At 37.1% G+C, this 26799-nt stretch overlaps 1 protein-coding gene across 2 annotated transcripts in view; it reads right to left on the minus strand.

The window, feature by feature from the left end:
- The window catches only part of SLC7A7 (solute carrier family 7 member 7), a 58189-nt gene that overhangs the window by 28301 nt on the left and 3089 nt on the right, over positions 1-26799 (minus strand). The window contains exon 1 of one of the 2 annotated variants that reach the window (XM_031955022.1): positions 16074-16281. The exons of the other annotated variant lie outside the window; for it this stretch is intronic. The gene's annotated coding sequence lies outside the window, so the exon portion shown is untranslated. Of the gene's footprint in view, positions 1-16073; positions 16282-26799 lie in introns of those variants that run through there. 2 annotated transcript variants of the gene reach the window in all.

Raw genomic sequence — 26799 nt, forward strand, 5'->3', positions numbered from 1 at the left:
AGAAACATATTCAGGGGCAGCTAGGTGATGAAGTGGCCTTAAGTCAGGAGGACCTGAGTTAAAATCTGATCTCAGAAACTTAACACTTCCTAACTGTGTGACCCTGCACAAGTCACTTAACCCTAATTGTTTCAGCAAAAAAAAAAAAAATTAATAATGATAATTTTTTTAAAAGAAGCTTATTCAGTTACCTACTTACGAACAAGAAAAATACAAAGCAGAAGAGAGAACCTGGGACCTAGATGAAAGATAGAGTAGAAATATTACTCATTCCTCACTCCCTTCACTGAAATCTAAAGACAAAATATACCACTTGCCACATATAAGAATCACAGCTAAAGAGATCCAGCTGGAAGTTTTCTCTTCTTTTAATGGGAGAAAACAAGGAAAAGACCAAGGAACTTCTCAGAGTGTTTGTCTTTGTTTTTAACCATGTCATAGCAAAATACAATATTCTTTTACTGCTGTATCACTAGGGAGCCAGGAAAAAGCCCCTAAGTATGCACATGGTCCACTACAACTAGAAAGAACAGCACTAAGCTTGGTTTAAAGAAGAAGGGAAAGGAATGTCCCTTCATACAAGGTATAAGAATTCTGCTCTTTCTTTGTAGTTCAACTGAAAAAGCAAGGAGAGGTAAAAGATAGTAATTTAAAAGGGTAATGAGGGATGAGAAAGAGACATTTAGACATTTAGGCTGATGAGAAGGTGCCAGTAAAAAGGTAGAGACTGGAAATTAGACTGCATCCTAATCAAAAGGAAGAAGCTCAATTTTTAAAAATTGTATCTCCTCAAGATGTAACCCCAGACTGTTCCATCCTGAATAGAGTCAAACTTGGGGAAATATTTAAGCATCATTACCTCTCAAAAGACTTTCTCACCATGGCAGGTCCAGAATTGGACTAGATGTTCCTAGGTGACTAGTGCTACTCTAGAATTACCTTGAATTCCAAGGATACTCAAAGGCTCGACTTATGGTAGATAGTGGTTCATGATGACTTTTGGTTCAAGGCTCTGAACCTGGTATAAGCATAAGATTTTTAAGAATAGAGTAAAGATAAAGTTGCTTCTATCTCTCTCCTAGCACAGAGGTTCTTAACCTTTTTTTGGTCTGGTAAAACCTCTGGATCCTTTCTCACAATAATGTTTATTGCCTACTTGCATAATTGAAGAAGATACTAAATTTCAGTTAGAAGCTAATGAAAATAAATATGTAAATTTTTTCTACCTGAAATCTATCCATGGATCTCAAGTTAAGAAATCCTGCTCAAAATATATAACTATGCCCAAAGGGCTATCAAACTGTGCATACCCTTGACCCAGCAGTGTTACTACTGGGCTTGTATCCCAAAGAGATCTTAAAGAAGGGAAAGGGACCTGTATATGCACGAATGTTTGTGGCAGCCCTCTTTGTAGTGGCTAGAAACTGGAAACTGAGTGGATGCCCATCAATTGGAGAATGGCTGAATGTAATAGAAAATTATTGTTCTATTAGAAACGATCAATAGGATGATTTCAGAAAGGCCTGGAGAAACTTACATGGACTAATGCTGAGTGAAATGAGTAGAACCAAGAGACATTGTATAGCGCAATAAGTTTATACAATGATCAATTCTGATGAGTGTGGCTTTTTTCAACAGTGAGGGGATTCAGGCCAGTTCCAATGGTCTTGTGATAGGGAGAGCCATCTGCACCTGGAGAGAGGACTGTGGGGAGTGAGTGTGGATCACAACATTGTATTTTCACTTTTTTTTGTTGTTGGTTGCTTGCTTTTTGTTTTCTTTTTTTCCCTTTTTGAGCTGATTTTTCTTGGGCAGAATGATAATTGTGGAAATATTATAGAAGAATTGCAACTGTTTAACATATATTGGATTACTTGCCATCTAGAGGAGGGGGTGGGGGAAGGGAAGGAGAAAAATTTGGAACACAAGGTTTTGCAAGGGTGAATGTTGAAAACTATGCATGTGTTTTGAAGATAAAAACCTTTATATATATATATATATATATAACCCCTGTTCAAGCATAAGCATAGATTGTGTTTGCTATATATAAAGAACCCCTGTTCAAGCATAAGCATAGATTGTGTTTGCCATTCAAGCAGACATAACAATATCCTGAGTTTTGGAAAATAAAGATAAATACATAGATACACAGAAACACACACAAATACAACTATGTGTCTATAGAGAGAGAGATTTATCGATATAAATATTTGTGTGTGCATTTTTATAATGCAAAGATGATCTCATGATTAAGGGCCCCAAGTAAAATTCTAAAAAACACACAGATTCCACCCCCCCAAAACCCAGGATATTGTTGTACTTGAATTGTGGAGACTGCTTTAATCCATGGAAAGATTTAAGGATGTGAACTTGGATGGAAAAAATTTTTACAAAGATACTTTCACTAAGTTCTAACTGAAATTTAGTATTTTTTTCAATTATGTATGTAGGCAACAAACATTATTGTGAGAAAGGATTAAGAGGTTTCATTAGAGCAAAAAAAGTTAAGAAGCCCTGTGCTAAAGAGATAGAAGCAACCTTATCTTTATTGTGTGTGTGTGTGTATATATATATATGTGTGTGTGTGTGTGTGTGTGTGTACGTATTCGAATGTATGGATGTATGTGTATGTGTGTGTGTATATATATATATACATGCATGAGAGAGAGCTGAATACAACATTCCAGTCTGTGCCTTTGAACAGGCTGTTCTTCCATGCCTGGAATGCTCTCCCTCCCCCACTTCTACTTTGAAGAATCCCTAGTTCTCTTTCAGGCTCAGCTCAAGTGGCCCATCCTACAAGAAGCTTTTTCTTTTTTAGTTCTTAGGTTCTTCTCATATTAGATAGACAGATAGATATAGATATAGATATAATTAATTTTTATTTATTTTGCTTTTACTTATCTATGTATCTATGTTATTTACTACTTACTATTTCACTTGTCTATGAGATCCCACCCTTCTCCAATAAAATGTGAGCTCCTTGAAAAGAATGTATTGTTTCAGGTTTGCCTTGTATTCCTAATATCTAACAGCACACTGCAGGCCACATAGTAGGCACTCAATAAACATGTGCTGAATTGCTTTAATTAAATATGGGAAACAGTACTTTGTGGATAGAGGGGGAAGGGAATAAGTATTTATTAAATACCTATTGTAAATGCCTTAGTATAATACTTGGTATTATACTAAGCATTTTATACAAATATTGTTTCATTTCATCCTTGCAACAATGCTAGAAGGTATTATTATCCCCATTTTACAACTGAGGAGAGGTTAAGTCACTTGCCCAGGATTGCACAGAGATTGTGTCTGAGGTCACATTTGAACTCAGGTCTTCTTGATTCCTGCCCATCCATAACTTCTCCCTAGAGAGAAGACTTTAGAGTCTGGAGGATTCAGGTTCAAGGTCTGCCTCTGACTATACGAAGTAGTTAAAAACAGTCTCCAATATGTTCCTTGTTCAGCAAAAGCAGCATATATATTACAGCCACAGAGGAACTGGGGCACACTGAATATTTTAAGTTGTCCACTAGTTGGACTTCCAAACCCCTTACCTTGACCTTGGAACTCCTATACCTTTTCCTTCTCCTTGACCACTTCCTAAGTGACCTTCCCAGAAGGAGGCAAGTTAATCATTCAGAAGACAGAACTGCTATTGTGACCCTCCTGGGAGGGCTGTCAGGCAGCAAGCTGCCACTGGGGCTGAAAATTTGTGGAACTCGCAGGATGTGGGAAAGAATTTCACAGCATACCTAGTGAAGCAACACACCCTTTAAGAATTACTGCTCTAAGAATATCAGTTACCTATCAGTTTACGCAGAAATTACAGATCTACATCAGTGGAAAGCTATTCCATACTGGGAATTCCCACGCACAGATGAAATCACAGATCTACAGGGTCCTACCATCTCATTCCCCCCACACACACACATACACACACTCTTACCGACAACAAAACCAAATGAAATCGATTTTATTTTAACAGACAAGAAAAGACTTGTTATTAATGTGGTAGTTATCCCTGAATCAATTGATTGTGTACAAGCCAAACCATCAACTTGTCAGAGTGAAAATCAGAATTAGTTTAAAAAAAAAAAAGTAAGAAGAAAAAAAACACAGAGTGTACCACTGAAATAATTCATCCTGAACTATCTAAATAATTAAGAACCAAAAATAGGAAACATAATAGAAATGACAACGAGTTGATATTATCATCTTATAAACAAGTCTGGCCAATATAAATTAATTGCTACACAAGAAGACCAAAAGAACCCTGTAAGCACCTTAGTCAACAAACGGCTTAGCTGTCAACAACAGGAGATGAATCTCTCCATTGATGACAACACTAAGTTAGCACATAAACTCATTTGCAAATACCTTACAAAAAAAGAAGTTGGGTGATGATGAGCAGTATCATCCTATACAGTAGAAAGAAGGTCAGGTAAAACCTATTTAAAGAAGGCTTGGTAAGGCATCCAACTAGGTAAAGCTTTCTTCATCCAGGGCAGATTGTTGTGATGAGGTCAGAGTAGCAATTCCTAGTTCAAAATAAACATTTGACAAATTCACAATGGCCATTCTCTTTGACAGAAGGAAGGTTTATTTAGGGAAATAAGTTATAGACAAAAATAAGAGGTAAAATAGGCACCAAAAGAGTATGAAATAAAGTTGGGAGAGCATATAGTTAGCAAGGAAAAAGTTCTCCAGGGGAATTTACAATTAACCAGAAGAAAGGAAATATTCCATGAAGTAGGAGTAAGCCAATGACTAGCATGTTAGACTGGCATGTTAGGGAACTCAAAAGGGAGGAGAGAAATCAAGGTGGAGAGGAAGTGCCAGGGAGCTCAAAAGTGGGGGAATCAAGAGTCAGACTGAATGCACTTAGCAGATAAAGTTTTCAACATGTCTAAAGATATGCTAATCACTAACTCAAAGATTGTTTAAAGATACACAGAAGTTTGAGGGATAGACAAAAGTTCCATTCTCATAATCACTCTAAACCAACAGGATAGTCTGGCAATTGATTATATCTGGTAAGTGCCAGTTGGGCTTTTTCCGATATGAGAAGATTGGATCAGTTGGATCCTAATACCAATAATCCCAGAGGTGTTTATAGGAGAGGTTAAAAAAAAAAAAATTTAATTAGCTATAAAAGAACAAGGGTAGCCAAATTGGGCTAAATGAAGTCAAGGAAGAGAAAGGAGTTGTATGGTAGAAAGATTAGGTGGGCGTAAGAAAAATGATTATTTCTCTCCCCTGAAATTATTCAGACAATCTTTGAAGGGTTTATAATGAGATGAAATCATTGATGAAATCGATCCAACTGGAAAACTCAGATCTGATTAAAAGGCAAAAAAAAAAAATTGGTTTAGATGAATTGATGGATTCTAGCTCGTTGTATTTTACTTAGGTTTAGACAAAAGTGAATTGCCCCTAAATGTTTAGATTACCATAGGCAGGATGCTATAGATATAGATACATTTCTGATCTAGACAATGATCAAAATCACTCCCCCAGACCTTCATTAGAAAAACCTACCCCTTATTAGAATATTCGTTATTTTCATTGCCTGTTAACCAAAGTGATTTACACTCTCAGAAATACCCTCTCAATACCCTCTCTTCCAAGAGCATATAATCAGTGAATAGGTTCCATGAGAGGTTTTTGGCATTTGAGACTGCCACTGACACCTTTTATTAATTATTACTAGAATGATTAATAAAGTTATTAACACTCTAACACCCCTTTGGGATCTGCCAACAAGTTCTGCTGTGCCCAACCTTGTTGCCATGAAGACCATTACCCAAAAATAAAAGTTGTGTGCCTTGTTGGGATCTTTGCCAGAACCCTAACTTTCTACCTTTCTGTCTATTCTTCCTTTCAGCCCCTATGCTTTCTTTGGAACATTGTAAACTGAAAAGAATCTAATGGCTTTGAGGAAATGGAAAGGTGTAGAAGAGTGCTAAGAGGACCCTACTGGGTTTAGACAGCATCCTTCCCTGATCCCCCTTCAAAATCCTAAAATGCCTTTCTCTTAATTGGAGCTTAATAAATGGTTATTGACATTCTAGAGAGCAATATGAAACTATGCCCAAAGAGCTATCAAACTTTGATCCAGTAGTATATCTACTCGATCTGTATCCCAAAGAGACCAAAAAAAAGGGGGGGGGGGGAAGGAACTACCCACATGTGCAAAAATGTTTGAAGCAGCCCTTTTTCGTAGTGGCAAAGTACTGGAAACTGAGTGGCTGCTCATCTGTTGGGGAATCGCTGGATAAGTTAGGTTATATGAATGTAATGGAATATTATTGTTCTATAAGAAATGATCAGCAGGATGATTTCAGAAAAACCTGGAAAAACTTACATGAACTGATGTTAGGTGAACTAAGCAGAACCAAAAGAATATTGTACACCGAAGCAACAAGATTATACGATGATCAATTCTGATGGACATGGCTCTTTTCAACAAGGTGATTCAAATCAATTCCAATAAATATGTAATGGAGAGAGCCATCTGCATCCAAAAAGAGAACTGTGGGAACAAAGTGTGGATCACAAAATAGCATTTTCACCTTTTTTTGCTATTGTTTAACTTGCTTTTTGTTTTCTTTCTCATTTTTTTTTCCTTTTTTGATCTGATTTTTCTTGTGCAACATAATTGTGTCTAGGGGAAGGGATGGGATGGAGAGAGAAAAAATTTGTAACACAGGATTTTGCAAGAATGAGTGTCAAGGGGTAGCTAAGTGGTTCAGGGGATAGAGGAGCAGCCTTGAAGTCAGGAGGACCTTAGTTCAAATCTGGTCTCAGACACTTAACATTGAGCTGTGATTCTGGGCAAGTCACTTAACCCCAATTGTCTCAGAAAAAAAAAAAAAAGGTATTGAAAAATATGCATATATTTTGAAAATAAAAAGAGAATATAAAGGATCCTAATTTAAAAAAATAAAAGATAGTAAAAAAATAAGTAAATGGTTGCTGAATTCATTATTATGACTAAGTTATCTAGGGGTGGCGAGGTTCAGTAAGAATAGAAATGTGGACCTTTCATTAAGTATCTGCCATAATTATGGAAATAGATTGGAGTTAGAGGGCAGGAAAAAAAGTTGGTTTTATGCCCTCAGGTCCTTGTCAAGGCCACTCTATTACTCAGTCACTAAAAATTATTCTCAATTATTGGCTGAGTGACCCTGGGAGCAAATCACTTAACCCCAATTTTCTCCCCAAAAAATTAAGCTTAAAATTTACACGAATTGATACAAAGTGAAAGAGCAGAACTAGGAGATAGTAACAGCAACATTATGCAATGAGCAACTATGAATGATTTAGCTCTTAGCAATATAATGATCCAAGACAATTCCAAAGTATTCATGATGGGAAATGTTATCCACCTCCAGAAAAAGAACTGATGGAATCTTAAAGCAGATCAAAACATACTATTTTCGCTGTGTGTGTTTTCTTCCTCTTGGTCTGCTTCTTCTTTCACAACATTACTAATATGGAAATGTTTTACATGATGATACACATATAATCTATATCAAATTGCTTACTGTTTTAGGAAAGTAGGAAGGGAGGGAGGAAGAAAAATCTGGAATTCAAAAATGTTTCAAATGAATGTTTTAAAATGCTTTTACATTTAATTAGGAAAAATGTTATTTTTAAAAAATTATTTTCCCCCACTCCTGCCTCGACAATAAACTTTCATTTAGTCTCTGTGCGTGTATGTGTTGATTTATGTCTCTCTGTCTCTTAACTCTGCCCCCTCCCTCAGGTCACCTGTCAGATGTATTATTCCTCCCTTCTAGTCTTGTCTCCATGGGCACAAAAGCCCATATGTTCTGGGGTGGGCAGAGGAGGTAGCTGCCACCCAAAGCAACCTAGCTGGGAGCTGGGGCAGAGGAAATATTTTGCTAGAACGCAGGGAGACCCGAGACCATGGAGAATCTGAGGCATCTCTACAAGGGCCAAGGTGCCCCTGAAAAGTGCCCCATCCCTCCCACATCCAGTCTTCTACTGCCAGGCCCTCCGCCCCCGCTGAGCAGCGAGCGATTGCATCAGCTCAGGAATCCCCAGTTCTGGCTTTCTCTGCCAGGTAGGGGAGGGGACACTGTGCCAATAATCGCCGCTGGGAGGCAGCAGTGAGGCAAGCTTTAGGATCAGCAGAAAGGCTGCTGTGAGCTCAGGCCCTGAGTCGTTTTATAACCATATTGATCTAAGTGGCAACAAGAAGCACTTAAGACTAATTAGTTGAGAGGGAAAAAAAAAAAAGCTCTAGAAGTATTTAAGCTAATTGTACTATTAAATGGAAGGCGGGTTCAAATACCATCCCTGACACTAGCTATGAGGCCATGGACTTCAGCTAACCTTTTTCAGGTTCAGTTTCCTCTTTGACTAATAATACCTTCAACATTCCCCACAGGATTGTAAGGCCCAAAAGAGATAAAGCATATAAAGAAATGTAAATTTCTGTGGAGCATTACAGACCTAATTTTTGAAGATGTCGGAAGGATCTTCACACATTCCTTCATTTTATTAAAGAGTCATTAAAAAGGTGGGTTGTTGTTTTTTTTTTGTGGGGGGGGGGGGGGGAGTAGTAGAAGGGTGTCAGTAGGGACTCCCAGTAAGAAAACTCTCTTCGAGCAGACAACTTTTATGTAATTTATAGTTTCAGGGAGCTGCCCAGGATACCAGTGAGAGAACTTAAACCTGAGTTTCCTTGACTGCACAGTGTGCTCTGTCCAATCCATTAGGTCAGGTTATCTCTAACTGATAAAAGCTGATTTTTTTTTTGGGGGGGGGGGAAGGGGGAGGGGGGGGGGCTTAACTATCTGCCCAGGGTCACACAGTCTGAACTAGTGCTCCACTGCCCCACCTAGCTGCTCCAATATTTAACATTTATATTGTGTTTTGACCCAGGGCTTCTTAAACTTTTCTCACTGGCAACCCCTTTTCATTTGAGAAATTTTTATGTGACTCCAAGTATGTAGATATACAAGCTAGATATACAAATCAAACATTTGCTGATAATAAACCATAATTTTGCAATGCCCACATTCAGTTATGAAACCCCATATGGAACAGTGATCCACAATTTAAGAAGTAGGGCTTTAACTAGGCTATAAGAGTATGATGATGTAGTACATAGGGAGCAGATCTTAAATCTTTGAAAATCTAAGTTAAAGTCTCATCTCTGATACATACTGTGTGATTGAACAAATCACTTGACTTTTCAGTATTTTTAAGCATGCATTGGTAGAGGAAATTTTATCATCTGAGAGTTCCCTACACCAATAAAACTATAAGCTCAGTATTCTACATACTATAGTACATTTGGTCAAAAGCAATTACTGTGTGCTAAACACTGTGCTAAGTGGATCTGGGAAATAAGAAGTTTAGACTAATTACACTTGCCCTCATGAACTACTTTAATGATTCTGTTCTTTGACATCCCAACAAAAAATGCTGTCTTATTTGAAAATATGTTGTACATATCAAGATTTCATATTAAAATGTGCTAAAATACTTCCACCTCTTCTTTTTCCCAACTAACTAATCTCTCCCTCTTTGTCCCTAGTAGCCATAAGCCCTTATACAACTGGCTGCCACTGAAATGTTGTGCCTTTAAGAGACTTTGGGATCCTTAATACAAGCCTCCCACTATCCATTACCCCTTGTCTCAGCAGATGCCCATCATATAGAAAACACAGTGCAAGCTTTAAAGAGTTAAATTGTTGTGCATACCCTTTGATCCAGCAGTGTTTCTACTGGGCTAATATCCCAAAGGGATTTTAAAGGGGGGAAAGGGACCGATATGTGCAAGAATGTTTGTGGCAGCCCTCTTTGTAGTGGCCAGAAACTGGAAAGTGAGTGGATGCCCATCAATTGGAGAATGGCTGAATAAATTGTGGTATATGAATATTATGGAATATTATTGTTCTGTAAGAAATGACCAGCAGGATGAATACAGAGAGGCCTGGAGAGACTTACACGAACTGATGCTGAGTGAAATGAGCAGGACCAGGAGATCATTGTATACTTCAACAACAATACTATATGATGATCAATTCTGATGGACGTGACCACGTGGCCATCTCCAGCAATGAGATGAACTAAATCAGTTCCAATGGAGCAGTAATGAACTGAACCAGCTACACCCAGCGAAAGAACTCTGGGAGATGACTATGAACCATTACATAGAATTCCCAATCCCTCTATTTTTGTTTGCCTGCATTTTTTATTTCCTTCACAGGCTAATTGTACACTATTTCAAAGTCCGATTCTTTTTGTACAGCAAAATAACTGTTTGGACATGTATACATATATTGTATTTAATTTATACTTTAACATATTTAACATGTATTGGTCAACCTGCCATCTGGGGGAAGTGGGGGGGGGGGAAGGAGGGGAAAAGTTGGAACAAAAGGATTTGCAATTGTCAATGCTGTAAAATTACCCATGCATATATCTTGTAAATAAAAAGCTATAATAAAAAAAGAGAAGAGAGAGAGAGAGATTAAGAGAGAGATTAAGTTGTAAACTCCTCCTTAAAACTATTATTACCTCCTTGAGGGCAGAGATTGTCTTTTCTGTGTATCCCCAATGCTTAGCACTGTTATCAGGCAAAGAGCAAAAACTTAATAAAAGATAATTGACTGGGGGCAATTAGGTGGTGTGGTGGATAAAGCACCAGCCCTGAAGTCAGGACCTGAGCTCAAATCCAACCTCAGACACTTAACACTTTCTAGCTGTGACCCTCCACAATTACTTAACCCCAATTGCCTAGGGGAGTCAGGGGGAAAAGAGGACTAAATAAATAAATAAAAAGATAGTTGACCAACTAGGACGGAACCTATGATTTCTCACTGGTACAATTGTGATTGTTCATTTGGTCCCTGGATCACACTGCCCTGAGGTTCTATTAGCAAAAATACTGGAGTGTTTTGTCATTTTCTTCTACAGTGGGTTAAGACAAGTAGAAGTTAAGTAACATGGCCAGGATCATATAACTAGTAAGTTAATTTGAACTCAAGTATTCTGGATACCAGGCCTAGCACTCCATCCATTGAGCCACTTAGATGCTTCTTCCCATTGGTATAGAAAATTCCCAATGATGAAACTGCCTCTGAAAACATATTCCCTACACCTTGTCTGCAGTTGAGTCTTAGAGGGTTGCCTGAGCACTGAAAAGTCAAAGTGGATTTGTCCACACAATCAGTACATGTCCAGAGATGGGATGTGAACCCAGGTTTTCAAATCTTGAAGGCCTGTTCTCTACATACACCATACTGCTTAAAACACAATATATGTGTATCTAATTTATGTTTTAATATATTTAACACCTACTGGTCATCCTGCCATCTAGGGGAGGGGGTGGGGAGAAGGAGGGGAAAAATTGGAACAAGAGGTTTGGCAATTGTTAACGCTGTAAAGTTACCCATACATACAACCTGTAAATAAAAGACTATTTAAAAAAAAAAAAGAAAGAAACACAATATAAATATCGGCTATTAGTAGTGGCCTAATGGATTGGAGGCAACAGTCAACAGACATCATATGTTGGAGTAAAGGAAACTCATGTTCAAATCCTGCTGCTGCTGGTACTCTAAGCAATTTCCTAAAATTATAAATTATATAAGAGTCTGCCTGAAGGAGCTCCCTCACTGACAAAATCATCGATTGAGAACCTTATCATCATCACTCCAAAAAAATATTGATCAATAAATATTTCTTCAATAAATGAAGGAATATGTAAGGGTCTTTCCAATACTGTCAAAAGCCAGGTCTCTGTGAGGTGGATACTGAAGTATTATTATATCATATTAATGAAATATTATTATATTTACCCTTAAGCTGAGACTGACTTGCTCAGCTAGTGTCAGAGGTGGATTTGAACTGTAGTCTATCTGACTCCAAATTATCAGTTTTTATCATTACGTTGTGAGTTCCTGGAAGGCAGGGACAGCTTTTGATTTTCACCGTATCTCCAGCACTTTGCAGAGTGCACGGCATATAATAGGTACTTAATAAATGCTTGTTGACTTGACTTTGATCTATTCGAGAGGTCAAGTTCTTTCAAAGTGATGCTTTTCCCCCATCCACTAGAGGGCTCCAGGCTTTCACTAGAGGCATGAGTTCATTCTCACTTTGAAAATCAGTTCATTTAGAATTTAATAAACATTTGTGTAACAGTAAAGGGGGGCAGGGGGGAGGGGGGCGGTGTCACATTTATGGCTATTGTTGGATGAAAGAGATGGAAAATTTTTATATTAAATTAAGAATGTAAATGAAGTGTAAATAATAGACAAACTAATATTTTATTGTTCTGTGTTCATTTTATCATCACCATCGCATCGTTGATTGCCATTAAGCGAAATGGATGTAATTTCTTCTTGGGTGCTGCCGAAGGGAGGGAACAGAAAGAACAAGACAGAATGTGAAAAAAGAAACAGCCTTATGTATTTCCAGTAATGCATTATGGACTCCAGCCAGTCCACTCCCTGCAACCTCTGAAGTAGATCCCTACAAGGAACTATTATTCAATCAATCAATAAACATTTATTAAGTGGCTTCAGTGTGCCAGAATGGAAGAAAAGGGAAAGGGAGAGGGGGAGCATAACCACTCACCCAAAGTAAGTCAGTTTTATTCATTTCATTTATTTATCATCAGAATCATAAGAGACTAGTTGCATATTGTTGTAGAGCTTTGCCGCCTTAGACCCGACCGTCTTAGGGAGCAGGAACAAATGTACAGAATAAGAATATACCTAAATAGAAAATATGAATGGGTAACAAAGATGAAGACAATCTACCAGATTGTAAATTCCTTTAAAGGCAAAGAATACATTTTTCTATACCTACACATACACTCTAAAGAAGAGTGTCTTATATATGCTTGAAAAAAAAAAAAGATACATTTAATAATGAACACTCAAAGTAAGAGTAAAAGACTAAAATGTGCATAATTAAGGTTGATTGGCAACAAAGAAAGCTGAGAGAAAATAGAATATAGAAAGCTGAATATGAAGTAAGGAAATCAGACTTCAAATCTTAGCTGACCCCAACTCGGGGAGCAGGGGCAAGTCAAAGCTCAATTTCTTCATCTATAAAATAAGGACGATAATATTTGTACTACCCTCGCTGCAGGAGGGAAAGCATCAGCTATAGAAACTTAGTGCCTTACATATGAGATGGAATTGGACAATATACTTGGTCAGAGCACTAAAAAGGAAAGTGATTTTTGCAGTGTCCTGGTTCAGACCTTTGCACCCTTCCCTGGTCTGAACATTGGTTGGAGGGATGCAAATTCTGAAGCAGGCTGCTTCAGAAGACTGGTTCGTAAAACAAGAGGTCTGAAATAAATTCATGCTAAATAGAATGAGGTGATCAAGTCCCTATTATTAGTCAAGAACAATGCTAAGCACTGGGATTCAAGAAAAGGCCAAAGAACAGACTTCATGCTCCAAGTCTAAAGCAAACAACAGAACAACAGAATATAAACAATATGTAAACCAGAGTTTTAAAAAAAAATTCAGCAGAGGAAAAGCACTAGTCCCCTTAGATGGGGGTAAGGAAAGGTTTCTTGCAGAAGGAATGTAGGAGAGACTAAAAGTCAGGGAAGGAGAGATGAAGAGATAAAGCAAACTAGGCAAGTGAAAATACTCAGTCAAGAGGTGGGGGTGGGGGAATGTAAGGTATAAGTAGACTAAAAAGGTAAAAAAAAAAGGCCATGGTATGGAAGGCTTTAAAAGACAGAGGGTTTTATATTTGGTCTTGGAGGTAAACAGAAAGGCACTAGAGTTCACTGAATAGAGGTCTGACATGGTCGACTTAAATTTAGACAAATTAATTTGACAATTAAGTGAAGCATGGATTGGAATGTTAAAGATATAGCATTAAGAAATGCTACAAAAATAAAAATCAGCAGACCATGGCAACAGATTGGATATGGGACCTTAAGAGTGAAGAGTCCAGGGTGACTGGGAAGATGATAGTTAGAGTTAGAGTTATAGATAGAATAATTAGCAAGAGGAAAAGGCTTGGTGAAAGGGGAGAGAAGGGGAGAAGGAGGAAAAGGGGGAAAAGATTGTGAAGTCAGTTTTAGATGCTTAGGACTTAAAATGTCTATAAAACATCCATTTTGAGATGCCTAGGAAATTGGAGATGTGAGGCTGGAGGTCAAAAAAGAGATGGGGTGGAACAAATCAACCTAATAATCTTTTGCAAAGAGATGGTAGTTGAATCCATGGGAGTTAATGAAATAGGGAGGGAGAAAAGAAGAAAATTCAGGATAGATCCTCCTGAAGAACTTCCACTGTTAGGACATGGATGAAGATCTATCTAGCAAATGAGACTGAAAAGTAATGATCAGGAGTCCCATAAAAATCTAGAGTGATCAAGTAGAAGATAGTAATCAACAGTATAAAAGGCGGCAAGAGAGGTCAAGAAGGGTGAGAACTGAGGAAAAAGTCATGCTATCTGGCCATTAAGAAATCATGGGTAGCTTTGGAGAGGAGAGTTTCAGTTGAACAAAGAGGTTAGAAGATTGCCAAGAGTTAAGAAGAGAGGGACTAGGAAATGGAAGGGGTTGTAGACTGCCTTCTCAAGTGTAGCCACAGAAGGGAGAAGAGATAGAGGATTATATAGCCAACAGGAATAGATTGTGAATGTTTCGTGAGGATGAGGGTGGTTTTTTGAGGACATGGGCACATTTGTGGACAGTAGGGCAGCAGCCAGTAAGCAGAGAAAGATTGAAAATAAGTGAGAGAATGGAGAATGATAGAAAGAGCAATCTGCTGGAGAAGATAATACGTGAAGAGAAATTTGCCTTGACAAAATGAAGGGTCATCTTGATGAATTTTTGCTATTCGCTTCCCAATGGTGAACCGATAGATTAAAAATGTAAATATAAAAAATACATTTTTCGACATGGATAAACGACATGAAAATTTGTTTTCTCAACACATGTACTTCTTACAAGGCTTCTTTTTTTTTTTTTTTTTAATTGAGAGAGATGGGAAAAAGAAAGAAGTAAAATGGGGGGGAGGGGAAATAATTGAATACAGTTGAAATTCAGAAAAGTAGCTTTATGACTTCCAAAGCAATCTACTCCCTTTGGATTATTCCCTTAAATTAAAGAAGAGAGGACCAAGATCCCAAAAATGCCATAAAAGTATTTGTTTTCCCAATACCTTCACTCATATCAAACCAAAAGCTGCTGACTTTGAAATCCTAAAAGATAATAACCTAAAGAGGATTCTGAATGGCTCTAAATTGGCAGAAAAAAATCTCAATAATGGTCTTGGTCCTAACCATTTCAACTAAATCTGTTTCCTCTATTAGTTTGCTAAAGGCTTTAACACTAAAGGACTACTTTCTCTTGAAATCAGAGGGTGATAAAGTTACTTAAGTGCCTTTACATGAGATTCCAAAAAACGCAGAGGATTCTTAATCTTTCTCCCACAATCCAATCCCACATTTTTTGCTATTGATAAGACTACTGCTGCCATATCAAAGTTAATCTGTCATAGAATTACTTTGCCTTCCTTCTGAAAATCTCTTCACTCTCAGTTTCCCCACCTCCTACCAAAATATCACCATACTGTTTTTTCTCCAAAGCCTAAAATATTTAGGTCTAATGCCTAACTAAAAATAAAGATACACAAGGGCAGGTACTTCTTTATTTTTGTCTTTGCTGTCCCCTGCCCCAACACAGATCCTCATACAAAAAAAAAAAAAAAAAAGTGCTTCTTGAATTAGGATCATGATGTAATATTATTTTACAACAATTCATTCATTTTAGGCTTAGGGAAAATCCAGTGTTTCCCCAGATCCACATGGTTCCCTCCTCTGCCGCTTTAGGGAATTTATATTAAATGAAAAATAGAAACATCATAATAATCATTCCGAATACCAGTTAGAAAAACACTTAATATTCTAGCAGAAGTTTGACTCCCTACCTTAATTAACATTTATTGTTATCTCAAGGTAATCCCTGACATGGCTGAAAAATTCAGGATACCAGAAATGTTAGGATAAATAGGCCCTGGAAGAGAAAAGTTATAAAAAGAGCAGACCTTTTCTTGGAATTTCAGTCCTTGAGTAGTTGAGTACAACTGGTATCAGAAGTATTTTTTACTCCAAGATGTCCAGAGGGCTGATGACCCTCCTAGATCTCTTCCTTCTCCGCCACAGCCCAATCTGACTTTCTCTTTCTCCTTCTGGTGATAGTCCCCAGTCCCCGTGGCTGTAGGTTCTTTCAAGCTCAGCTCTGGATGTGCCCAGAGCTTCTATTCTGCAAGATCCTCCTTTTCTCAACTCCTGCTTTCATACAAGTTCTTCAGGGTGTGACCACATTTGTCCATCCAATAGGAGCAATCTTTCCACCTTACCTAGTTTTGATTGATTGATTCAACCAGGAAGCATTCTCATCTAATAAATGAAGCTACTTTTTAGTTGGAGATAGGAAGTCAATAATCAATGGGTCCCCATTTCAACACCTTTACAATAGAGCCATAAATTTAGAGCTGGAAAGGAACCTGGAGTAATCTAATCCAATCCCTCATTTTTCAGATAAGTGAAAAGCTGGAATTCAAACCCCAGTCCCCTGCCAAATCCAGTGGGTTATCCCTTTGGACCATGACTTGATGTGAATTGAATTCCCCTGCACATCCAATTGGTTTCCACATTTTTCTGCTTCATTCAAAGAAGAAAAAAATTTCCTTGACTTCATGAAGCTTGCCATTTCAGAGCAGAAATAAGAGATAAATAAAATTCAACACATACAATGCCCTCTACATCCACAATACTCAGGTAAGAACTGGTGAAATAAAAATTTAATCCTACCTTCAAAGAGGTCACATTCTAGTAGACAGGATAACACAGAGACTGATAACATCAGTACACAAGTCTATAGATAATTATAATAAATTATATAATATGGTAAATGGATTAGGAAGTATAAAATAATGCTATATTAGGCTAGAAGAGGTAAGTGCTTTATTAAAGAGAAGAGGATAATCAAGGAAGTCTTCTTGGAGAAGACATTGAAGTTGGATCCATACCACCAGTACCACGGTTGAGTTTATGCTACCAGATTGTTACTGTGGGCTGCCAGATCTGTCAAAGAATATTCTACTCATCTGCTTTTATTAGCAGAAATCTTCCCATCTAATGATACCTGCCTGATTCATTCATTCCCCATTGGTTAGGAAATTTCAAACCTTCTTACTCTCCCCACCCAGAAAGTAAGAGTAAATCTCAGACTTATTCACAATAATCTCAATATTCTTCTCCCCATCACCTACTCTATAACTATTAGCCCTTTCCAGTGTTCCCTCTGGAACTCCTATGCTACAAATTTCTCTTCACTTTAGATCTCTTCCTCTCATGTTTCTTCTGTCTTCCAGCTGTCATTAAAATCTGGGCCTCACTAAGTTTTCTCAAATAAGATTAAATTCTAGACCTTCCCATGTAATACTGGTTACACCATTACTTATATTTTCTAATTCACTAGAACCAAAAGTATAATAAAAAAAATACTTCTTGTTCTCTGTTTCCACTTCTAAACTCTCTATCAATATCACTCAGCAACCTCTCCTCCTTTGAGGTTTACTCTATATATAAATTTATCATCCAATCCAAATCCTGGTAGCAACCATATTCCAGGATAGTCTTCCTCCTTTTTCAGTGAGTTCAGTGCCTGGCTCATGGTATTCTCTACACAAGTTCATGCCTTTATAATAGGTAACTTCATTGTACATGTTGATTTCCCTCCAAATATTTTAAATTCTCCCAGTTCCTTTTCTCCCCAATTCATTTCCATAGAAATGGTCACACCCTTGATCTTGTCACCCCCTGCAAGTGCTTCATTTTCATGATCAAGAATTCTCAAAATTTTTTTAACAAATCACAATCTCCTATCACATTCCCTTTGTTATCCTCTCAACGGAGGTTCTCACTCTATGTTTTACTAAAATACATTTAAGACTTTTTAGGCAGCTTTGTGGCACAGTGCGTAGAGCACTAGGCTCTATTAAAAAGCCTCATCTTCCTAAATTCAAATCCAGTCTTCAGACATTTACTATCTGTGTGAGTTGGTAAGTCATGTAACCCTAACTGTCTCAGAAGTAAAATGAGCTTGAGGAAAGAAATGGGAAAGCACTCCAGTATCTTAGTTAAGAAAACAACAAATAAGTTTATCAAGAGATTGAAATAACTGAACAACAACAATAAAAATTAGGCTATTCACTGAAAATTCCTCTTCCCACTTCTCATCTCAAAACTCAAATTCATGTCCTGCCATTTCCTCATTTATTTCAGTCTCTGATGAAGAGGCAATATACCCTCACTAAAGGCATGCAGAGATTTAGGATTAGAATTTTTTTTTAAATGCCTAACAATTAAATCTATCCAAAAGTAAAATAGGCTGCCTCAGGTTTCTCCTTAACTGGAGGCATTTAAGTAGAGATCGGCTGACCACTTCTCAAAGATGTTATAGAAAGGACATCTTTGCTGTTCACCTTTCCACTTAACTTTTACTATTGATTCCAGTCTCTCCAACCTCCTCCAGGATCTCATTATATCAATTCCCTTCTCTCTGCACAAATTTCTCCCTTGATCAGCTCATAGGAATAGCTACAGCACAGAAAATGAATTGGACTTTTCCTTTGTATGGGGGGGCAAAAAAAAGTCCAACTCTGACTTTTTTGGCGATATGTCATTATTTTCCCTATTTCTCCAGAGTCTAACAGAGATTGGCTAAGATAAGGGTCAGTGAACTCAGATTGGAATGTTTGAACCATGTTGCTTAACAGCCTTGAGTTAGAAGCTACAAAACTCTTATCTATACCTGCTCAAACCATGAGGCACCACCCTATCAACCAGGTGTTATCTATAGGGCTATCATTTGGGAGAACAGGAATTTGGACATAGAAGACACAAAGACAAAATCATTTTTAAAGATATTACAATAAATATGAATATGTATATGTGTGTGTGTGTATATTACATATATATTCTATCTTAATACAGACATTTCTTCTTATTTGAAGTCATTTAACGCAAATGGCAAACAAGAATTTGTTTATAGCAAAATTTGGGGGGCATTCTTTTCCTATTATATAAGTTTCTGTTTTTGTTGTTTGCTGAGGCAATCGGGGGTTAAGTGACTAGCCCAGGGTCACACAGCTGGGAAGTGTTAAGTGTCTGAGATCACATTTGAACTCAGGTCCTTCTGACTTCAAGACTGTGTTCTATCCATTGTGCTACCTAGCTGCCTCTATAAGTTTCTGAAAGAACAAATTCAGTTAAGCAAAAGACCAATTGGCTTTTGTTCAGCATGTCATCTATTGGGATACCCTCCATATTTGTAAGCTGACATAATATAAGTATAACAGGGACTAGAAGGGGTACCATTATACCTGATGACTTATTAATTCATGACCCATTCAAATACCTAAGCTATGTGCTTGAATTTAGATTTTAAAAAGGAACTAGAGACAATAGTGGTAAGCCTAGGTCATCAAAAGATTTCTAGGATCAAGGTCTAGAGGCTGTGGAACATGAGAATATGAAATATGCAGAAATGAGAAGAGGCACCAAAAATAAAAATGGTAAGATTTCTATAACCAGTGGCCAGATATGTAATGATACAAGGGTTATGGATGGAGAAATAATACATTTTGTCAGCAGTGTCCTCTGATAAAATCTATATAATATATACTTTATATATAATCCCATTGCTTAGCACAATGTTTGGCACATGATACAGGATATATAAATTTTAGCTATTACTATAGAATGTAAATAATAAATGTTCTGTTTTTCTATCTATTTAACCCTAATATATGGTATCAGTACCATTTATTTGGCTGTACATGTACATTCATTTTTTTACCTATTTCCTTATGAATCATGTTGGGAGAGAAAAATCAGAACAAAAGAGAAAAACAGCAAGAGAAAAATAAAACAGAAGAAAAAAAAAAGGAAGTGAACACACCATATGTTGATTTACATTCAGTTTCCATACTTCTCTCTCTGAATGTGAATGGTGTTTTTCATCCAAAGTTTATTGGGATTGCCTTGGATGACTGAACTGCTGAGAACTAAATCTGTTATAGTTTGATCATCTCACAATCTTGCCGTTACTGTGTACAATGTATTCCTGGTTCTTCTTGTTTACCTCAGTATCAGTTTGTGTCTTTCCAGGCCTTTCTAAAATCAGCTTGTTCATCATTTTTTATAAAACAATAATACTCCATTATTTTCATATACCATAACTTATTCAGCCATTCTTCAACTGCTGGGTATCTACTCATTTTCTAATTCTTTGCCACCTCTAAAAGAGCTGAAAAAATAAACATTTTTGCAAATATGGGTCCTTTTCCTTCCTTTATGATTTCTTTGGAATATTTTATGAATTCTTTTGGCATTTTTGTTTGGTCCATTGTAGTTTTCAGAAAGCCCATTTCTTGGATTAGGTTTGCCACCTTATTTTCCAAGCTATTTATCCTTTTAAGTCTTTCCTGTAGAGATTTTATTTCATTTTTTAATCTCCTACTTTCTTTCTTTTAAATATTTATGTAATCCTTGTGGAAATATTTTTTTTCTTTGAATTTGTTTGCAATTGTTATTAAGTTATGATCGCCTTCTTTGGGGAGAGCTCCAGATTTGCAATAATTTTTTTCCTTGATTTACTCATTTATCCAATTTTAGTTTCTGAACTGGGTCTTTATGCCAAGAACAGGCTCCATCCTCTACTACATTTTAAGATGGTCAGCCCTGCTTGGACACCACTACAATGCCCTGAGTTTCTTCTACACTGATCTCTTCCCTCTGAGGATTTCCCCCAACTATCTTTGAAGCATTGGATCTTTCAGGTCTTCTCTGCCATTTCAGGACAAAATATTAGAGGGTTTTTAGCTAAAAGCCCATGGCCTTAGTTCTTTTGCCCTGAGCATTAGAGTGTGATGAATGTGGCTGTGGATTTTCTAGCACCTCCAAAATACCCACTTTGGGGCTTTCTGACTACCTTAAAGCTTTTTCCGGACAGCCTTCCCTACTTTTGCCTCAGAACAGAGATTGTCAAAAGCTAGTAGCTAGCCTGCACTGGTCCTGGGTGACGTCTTTAGGTAGAAGTCACTATAGCTTCTCATTAGATTTTTAAATAATTATTTAGAACTAAGAAGTCTGCCTCTTAGCCCCACACTGAACTGGAATGGTATGTCTGCAGAAGTAAATTGTTAAAATTAATAATCTGAAATGAAAGAAAATTTAGGACAAAGTTATCAATCATCTGTGATTTAATTTGCAAAGCTGGCATTTGCATATCAAATCAGGTCACCTGACTCTTCAGATACGGGAGACCAAGAGTAATTTATAAAATTGATTTTTTTTATAACAGAAAAGAGGAATTTTTTTTAAATACAAAAAACTTATTCCAAACATAACTGATCAAGGCAGGTCACTTGACTAGTTAATTTTTTTCAGCCTGTCTTAATCTTACCGCAGAAAATCTGAGGGTCTTCCCACACACACAATGATTTTTTAGGGAAGTCAAAGTAGGCCATCTTTTGCCTCAATTCTTACCCAGTTTTCAATAACTAAATGGGCATCATCTCAGAGAAACTGAGACCTAGGAAAGATCTTAGCTTAAAAAGGCAAAGGTCTCCCACCACATCTGGGGCCATAGCCCATCATCTAGATATATGTCTTGCCATTATTGTAGTCTAATGGCTACAGGCTAAATAGACTACAATAACTGTGGAGAAGAGAATGAGTATTCAGACTGCACAACCCTGCTTCATTAAAATCCAATTCATTTTTAAATCAAAACATTACCTTCCTGAAGTCATTGGGGATTTTTTTTGAGAATGAAGGATGAACAACAACAATCATACCCAGAAGTCCTTGCCTCAGAGGTGATGCCTTTTGTAACCAGAAAAGCTCACTGGCAAAGTGGAATTTTGGGTTTAGAGTTAGCAGTCATCTCCACACCTACCTCCCCCCGCCCCCACCATGTCCACTCCCACCACCATTTTCTAGCTGCCAAGCTGGGAAGATTCTATTACTCAACTCAGATTCTAGATCAAAATAAAAGGGGAGTTTATGCATTAAGATTGGAAAGAGGATCTCAATCTCTAACCAACCTTTCTTCAGCTGCCAAGTCTCCAGACAGCCCCCCTTTCTGCTACAAAGGGAAACTTAACCTTTAAAAACCTTATAATCCTCTGTTTTATTGCTCTATATTATCTGCTACTAAATGATGTCTTATCAATCTATCTATCTTCATTAAATCTATCATTAACTTGGACTCCAAAGACTATATACACTAGTCTGGCTTGGTTATTGGGGCTAGCTTTTCTTTTTCTTTTTTCTTTTTTTGTTTTTTATTGAGGCAATTGGGGTTAGTGACTTGCCCAGGGTCACACAGCCAGGAAGTGTTAAGTGTCTGAGGTCACATTTGAATTCAGGTCCTCCTGACTTCAGGGCTAGTCCTCCATCCACTTCACCAATTAGCTGCCCCAGTTTTTCTTAAAGAAGGGAGCTCAACACTATAATCAAACTAAAAATAAATCAAAGTAATCAATACTAATCTCCTTTTCAGAATACATATATCTAGATACATACAAATATATCTGATCATATCACTTTTCTGCTCGAAAGAATTCAGCAATTCTCTATTACTTTCCCAGCTAAATTCACATTCTTTTACCAAGCAAAAAGCCTCACAAGTTAGTACCACCCAATCTTTTCATTCTTATCACATATTTACTCCCTCCTTACATTCTACATTTTAGCCAAATTCAACAACTCTTTGCCCCACTCTCAACATAGACCGTACTCTCAAACTTTCATGCCTACAAAATCCTTCCTCCTTATTTGCCTGAACTTCTACCCAAAACTTAAAATCCAATTCTAGTGTTTACTTTCTATAGAAAGCCTTCCTTAATTCCCTGGTCAGTAGCATTTTGTTTTGTAACTCTCAAATGTATTTATCAAATAATTTTTTTAATATAATTATTATACTTGTTAATTTTGGTGTTCTATCTTCCTACTGGAACTCAGCATCTTCCTTGTCTTTCCTAAATTTTGTCTCTCCCCCAGTTCCTATGACAGGAGCAATTAACAGGTGTTTGTTAATTTTCTTTGCTTAGAGAAGAACTGAATCAGATTATTTTCATATATCAGGACTTCTATGATGTGAAATCCTAAAATTTTCCCACTAATCATCTAAGCCTTCTATTTCAACTTGATTCTGATGTCCAAACCTTTTATCTTCCAAATGCTACAACACTTCCAATTTTAAAATGCCACAATGAGCCTATTCCAGCTTGCAGTTTCAAGCCAACAGCTCCAAAAAATGAACCAGGAGTCCTGACTCTGCCACTGCTTAAGAATGAATTAGTATATTGGATTTAACATATATTTCTACCATGATTAACATGTATTGTACTACTTGCCATCTAAGGGAAGGGGTGAGGGAAGGAGGGAGGAAATTGGAATACAAGGTTTTGCAAGGATTAATGTTGAAGAACTGTCTATGCATATGTTTTGAAAAATAAAAAGTCTTAATATTAAAAAAAAAGAATGAATTAGTAATTTAATCACTTGGCGATTCTGGTTCTTCATTCATTAGTATTACAAATCATCTGTCAAATGACTGTGTTTCTCATACTTGCTGGTCATGAGGTTATGATGAAATAATGCATATGAGACTTCCCTGGAAAGTAAAAAAGCATTAACATATTATTATTGTTCCCATTATCTTCTTTCCTGCATCAAATTCCTTAGATTATTTCATTTAGATTCCTCTTTTGCCCCAATCAGCCTTGCTTTTATTAATTTCTTGAGAACAGACTGCTTTGTTTTCATTTTTGTGTCTCCTATTACAGTGCCTTGCACTCTACAGGTGATTAGTTAATGTTTTGTTTAAATAAATCAAATCTGGGTTCGTGCCCTACCTCACACACTTAGAGACATATTATGTAGAATGCAGACTCCTGGAGGTTAAGGGCTGTATCATCTTTCATCATCACATACCCAGAGCTTAACATAATGTCTTTGTATATATTAGATATGTAACAAAGATTTATTGCAGAGGTGGGAGATAGTGGGTGTGAAATATTGAATGTAGTGTCAGTCTTATTCCATTTTCTGATCAATTTTGCTGAATTTTAATCCCTATTTTTTATTCTTTGGTATAAGGGATGGCCTTCTGGTAGGGGAGGGGAAAGGTAGAGAAAAGATATATTGGCAAATATAAGTAAGTTAAAAAAACAAAAGATATCACTAATATTGTCTTTAAAAAAAAAAAAAAAAAAGCTTTGTAGAGTTATTATTGACTTTCAAATCCATCTTGTCTAGTTAGCCTGTTTCATGTTCCCTAGCTGAAGACCTGCATTTCCTCCTTCCTTCCCCATCTCAATACAGTCATTCCCACTATAATGGAAAGAGCTGTCTTTTTTTTTTCTGTAAGTAGGTTCCTCCCTTCCCCTCTTTCTCTGACATTCCCAGAATTCCCAGAATTTAAAGAAGAAATAATGAATGACTCCCAATGAATGTATTAATGACTCTTCCCCTTTCCTCCCTCCCAGCATCCGTTCCCATTCACTCCACTAGTCCCTGGGGAATGAGTGTTTGACATAGCTACTACCCTGGACCAGGTGCTTTGGGGAATATAGAAACAAATAAAATAAAAAATAAAAAAATAGGAGACCTTGTCTTAACTATAAAGTGCTGGACTATAAATTCCTTCCTTTTTAGTATATAAAAAAGAAACAAAGTGAAAGAACGGTAAACTTCAAAGCCCCTTCATAGACTTTGAATTCACCATTATCCACAACTAAGTATCCCAAAGTAAAATATTATTTTATGGATAGCCCACACTGGACAAGCCCTCACAAGGTGATCAGAAAAGGTGAAACAAGGATACTTTCAAGGTCTCCCTTAAGAACTTTAGAATTTATTGTATGACATGGGAGAAACCGGTAGAGAACTGCCCAGCATAGTGTGCCCTCCTCAAAGACGGTTGAATTAGCTCAGAAGAAACTCGAGATTCCACTCAAATGTTTATAGGGGCTATTAGTGGCAGCCCATTTTAGAGCACATATTGGTCTGAATAGCCACAGTCAGACATACTGTAACTCTACTTATAGTGATGTCATTTTGGTCCTCTTTGAGAATGAATCACTCACAGCCAACCATCCACAAGTATTTCCCTTCCAAAATTAAGAATTTTATACCATTGCCAAAAAGTTTTCTTAAGAACTGATTTTATATTAATCAGAGAAATGCAAATTAAGACACCTCTGAGATACCACTACACACCTGTCAGATTGGCTAGAATGACAGGGAAAGATAATGCTGAATGTTGGAGGGGATGTGGGAAAACTGGGACATTGATTCATTGTTGGTGGAGTTGTGAACGAATCCAACCATTTTGGAGAGTAGTTTGGAACTATGCTCAAAAAGTTATCAAACTGTGCATACCCTTTGATCCAGCAGTGTTACTACTGGGATTATATCCCAAAGAGATTATAAAGAAGGGAAAGGGACCTGTATGTGCACGAATGTTTGTGGCAGCCCTTTTTGTAGTGGCTAGAAACTGGAAACTGAATGGATGTCCATCAGTTGGAGAATGGCTGAATAAATTGTGGTATATGAAAATTATGGAATATTACTGTTCTGTAAGAAATGACCAACAGGATGATTTCAGAAAGGCCTGAGAGACTTACATAACTGATGCTGAGTGAAATGAGCAGGACCAGGAGATCATTATATACTTCAACAACAATACTAGATGATGACCAGTTCTGATGGATCAGGCCATCCTCAGCAACAAGATCAACCAAATCATTTCTAATGGAGCAGTAATGAACTGAACTAGCTATACCCAGAAAAGAACTCTGGGAGATGACTAAAACCATTACATTGAATTCCTAATCCCTATATTTATGCACACCTGCATTTTTGATTTCCTTCACAAGCTAATTGTACAATAATTCAGAGTCTGATCTTTTTGTACAGCAAAATAATGTTTTGGTCATGTATACTTATTGTGTATCTAAGTTATATTTTAATATATTTAACATCTACTGGTCATCCTGCCATTTAGGGAGGGTGGGGGGTAAGAGGTGAAAATTGGAACAAGAGGTTTGGCAATTGTTAATGCTGTAAAGTTACCCATGTATATATCCTGTAAATAAAAGGCTATTAAATAAAAAAAAGAAAAAAAAAATTCAAAAGAAAAAAAAAAAGAGAATGAATCACTCACAGCCAACCATCCACAAGTATTTCCCTTCCAAAATTAAGAATTTTATACCATTGCCAAAAAATTTTCTTAAGAACTGATTTTATATTAATCAGAGAAATGCAAATTAAGACACCTCTGAGATACCACTACACACCTGTCAGATTGGCTAGAATGACAGGGAAAGATAATGCTGAATGTTGGAGGGGATGTGGGAAAACTGGGACACTGATACATTGTTGGTGGAATTGTGAACACATCCAGCCATTCTGGAGAGCAATTTGGAACTATGCTCAAAAAGTTATCAAACTGTGCATACCCTTTGATCCAGCAGTGTTACTACTGGGCTTATATCCCAAAGAGATACTAAAGAAGGGAAAGGGACTTGTATGTGCCAAAATGTTTGTGGCAGCCCTCTTTGTAGTGGCTAGAAGCTGGAAAATGAATGGATGCCCTTCAATTGTAGAATGACTGAATAAATTGTGGTATATGAATGTTATGGAATATTATTGTTCTGTAAGAAATGACCAACAGGATGATTTCAGAAAGTC

Source organism: Sarcophilus harrisii, chromosome 2 (genome assembly GCF_902635505.1).
Source record: "Sarcophilus harrisii chromosome 2, mSarHar1.11, whole genome shotgun sequence".
Classification (NCBI taxonomy): domain Eukaryota; kingdom Metazoa; phylum Chordata; class Mammalia; order Dasyuromorphia; family Dasyuridae; genus Sarcophilus; species Sarcophilus harrisii.